Below are 3,511 nucleotides of genomic sequence, written 5' to 3' on the forward strand. Positions count from 1 at the left end.
TTTTTTTTTTTTTTTTTTAACAAAAAATGCCGAAATTTGTCAGTTTGTGGTTGGGGGGAGGGGCGTCCGGGCCTTAAAACGTCCCGAAATAACCCGAAACGTCCCCAAATACCCCGAAACGTCCCCGAAATATCCCGATATCCCGAAACGTCCCCAAACTAAACGCCCCCAAATAGCCCCGAATGTCCGGAGAGATCCCCCAAATTTCCCAAATATCCGGGAGTATCCCAAAAATTAAAGGACCCTAAATATCCTAAAACGTCCCCGAATATCCCAAAATGCCCTAAAATATCCTAAAATGTCCCAAAAATGTCCCCAAACATCCCAAAGTGTCTGAAAATATCCCTAAGTGTGTCCGCATGTCCCAAAATATCCCAATTTGTCCCCAAATGTTCCAGAGTTTCCTCAAATGTCCCCAGATATCCTCAACTATTCCAGAACGGCCCCAAATATCCTGAAACATCCCAAAAGAAAATGGCCCTAAATGCCCCAAAATGGCCCCAAATATCCCAGAATGACCCAGAATGTTTGGAAGAATCCCAAAATGCCCTGAAGTGCCCCCAAATATCCCCCAGTGCACCAAAACAAAATGTCCCACAGTGTTCCCCAAATATCCCAAAAGAAAATGTCCTAAAATATCCCCAAATGGCCCCGAATTTCCCCAAAATGGCCCCAAATGGCCCCAAAATGTCCTAAATGCCCCCAAATGTCCCTAAAATATCCCGAACCATCTCCAAGTATCCCGAATTGTCCCCGAAATGTCCCCAGATATCCTAAAGCATCCCGAATTGCACCAAAATATCCCAAAATGTCCCAAAATATCCCAAAATACGCCCAAAGTGCCCCAAAATATCTTAAATTATCCTCAAATTTCCCCACTTTCCCCTATTTAGCACAGAATATCCTCTCAGCTCAGCTCCCCCATGCCCTGTAACCCTATAAATTTCCCCTACTTTCCATAATGTATGCAAATTTATGCAAATTAACAACGCCCCCCGTGTCTCGGAGCCCCGCCCCTCAGCGCCGGGCCCTGCGCAGGGAGGGGGCGCGCGGCGGGAGGGATCTGCGCATGCGCACGGGTGGGGGCGGGGGAGGAGGAAGTAGCGCATGCGCCCTGCGCTGCACGGGCAAAGGGCGGCGTCACGGGCGGGAACTGCGCGTGCGCGGCGGGCTCTGTGGCGGGCGGGGGCGGAGGAGCGAGGCCGGAGCATGCGCAGTGCGAGCGCGCGGCGGGAGGGCGGGGGAGGGAGTTGGGAGGGCGTTGCGCATGCGCAGCGAGGGCGCGGTGGCTGTTCAGCACATTCGCCGCGAGCTTGAAAATAAAAATAAAATTAAGAATAAGGAGAAAAAGGGTAAAACGTGGGGAGGGGCGCGGAATGAGGAGAAAAAAGCCGGGAAGAGGGGAAAAATATTAACGCAGCGAAGCGAAACCGCGCCTTACGGGGGAGTCGGCAGATTCGCCGCGGGGCTATCAGCAGATTCGTCACGGCGGCGGGGCCGCGCTTCCACTGCGCGTTCCCGGGGGTTGGTTTAATGCGGGGGGAATTAAGGGGGGAATTTTTAAAGTGTGTGGGGGGTGATAACGGGGGGGTTTTGATACGGGCGGGGGGTTGTTGAGGCGGTTACGGCTCCGTGTCGAAAGTGCTGCCGGGCGCCGCCGCGCTCTCGCGAGAGCTCCGCGGCGCGAGCTCCGCCGTTGGCCCCGCCCCCTCCTCCCTCCCCGCCCCCTCCCTCCCTCCCCTCACCGGGTCCCGGCCCCGGCGGCGGCGGCGGCGGCGGCGGCTCCGCTCCCGGCCCCGGCCCCGGCCCCGGTCCCGCTGCCGGCCCCGGCCCCTCCCGGAGCCGCCCCCCCCCGCCCTTCCTCGGTCCCCCCGCCCGGCTCCGCCCCGCCCCGCTCCGGCGTCCGCGCGGGGGCGGCAGCGGGCAGGTGAGAGCGGGGGGAGCGTGGGGGGCTTGGGGGGCGTGGGGGGAATCGGGGGGGTTGAGGGGAATCGGGGGGGTTGAGAGGGACAGGGGGGTTTGAGGGGGGGGGGGGGTTGAGGGGAGAGGGGGGTTGAGGGGAATTGGGGGGCCGAGGGGGAACGGGGGGGCTGAGGTAAATTCGGGGGGGGCTGAGGAAAAAATTGGGGGTCCCGGGGAAAAGTTGGTGTGGGGGGGACGGGGGGGCGTGAGGGGAGGTGAGGGGGTTGAGGGGGACAGGGGGGTTGAAGGGGACAGGGGGGTTGAAGGGGACAGGGGGGGTTGAGGGGGACAGGGGGGGGGTTGAGGGGAATTGGGGGGCTGAGGAAAAAATTGGGGGTCCCAGAGAAAAGTTGGGGTGAGGGGCACTGGGGGGCTGAGAGAAATATGGAGGAGCTGAGGTAAATATTGGGGGTTCCAGATAAAAGCTGGGGTGAGGGGAATTGGGGGGGGCTGAGAGGAATTGGGGGGGCTGAGGCGAATATTGGGGGGCTGAGGGGAAAGTTGGTGTGAGGTAAATACGGGGGGGCTGAGGCAAGTGGTGAGGAGCTGGGGTAAATTTGGGGGGGCCGAGGGAAAAGTTGGGGGTCCCAGGGAAAAGTTGGGGTGAGGGGAATGGGGGGGGGGCTGAGGTAAATATTGGGGAGCTGAGGTAAATTTGGGGGATTTTTGGGGAAAGTCGGGGTGAGGGGATCGGGGGGGGGCTGAGGTGAATTTGGGGGGCTGAGGGAGAAGTTGGGGGTCCCAGGGAAAAGATGGGGTGAGGGGCATAGGGGGGGGGGCTGAGGTAAATATTGGGGGGCTGAGGTAAATAGTGGGGTTTGGGGGGATTTATGGGGTTTGGGGGGCAGATTTATGGGGTTTGGGGGGGGTAGTTATGGGGTTTGAAGAGGAGTTATGGGGGGTTATAGGGGGAATTTATGGGGCTTGGGGGGGATTTATGGGGTTTGAGGGGGGTTAGGGGGTATTTATGGGGTTTGGGGGGATTTATGGGGTTTGGGGGGGGGTTAGGGGGGGTATTTATGGGGTTTGGGGGGATTTATGGGGTTTGGGGGGGGTTAGGGGGTATTTATGGGGTTTGGGGGGGATTTATGGGGTTTGGGGGGGTTACGGGGGTATTTATGGGGTTTGGGGGGGACTTATGGGACTCGGGGAGGGATCTGTGGGGTTTGAGGGGGAAGTTATGGGGTTTGGGGAGGATCTGTGGGGTTTGGGGGGGAAGTTATGGGGTTTGAGGGGGGCTTATGGGACTTGGGGGGGCATTTATGGGGTTTGGGGGGGATCTGTGGGGTTTGGGGGGGCATTTATGGGGCTTGGGGGTCATTTATGGGGTTTGAGAGTAAGATTTATGGGGTTTGAGGGGGATTTTATGGGGTTCGAGGGGAACGTTATGGGGTGGGGGTGGAGATTTATGGGGTTTGAGGGGAATTTACGGGGTTCGAGGGAGATCTATGGGATTCGGGGGGATTTACGGGATCAAGGCTAACCGGGGGCCTCGGAGGGGATTATAGGGGTGTGGGGACACCCCCTCACCCCATTTCCCCCCCCAAAG

This window comes from Anser cygnoides, chromosome 28 (assembly GCF_040182565.1).
Source record: "Anser cygnoides isolate HZ-2024a breed goose chromosome 28, Taihu_goose_T2T_genome, whole genome shotgun sequence".
Classification (NCBI taxonomy): Eukaryota; Metazoa; Chordata; class Aves; order Anseriformes; family Anatidae; genus Anser; species Anser cygnoides.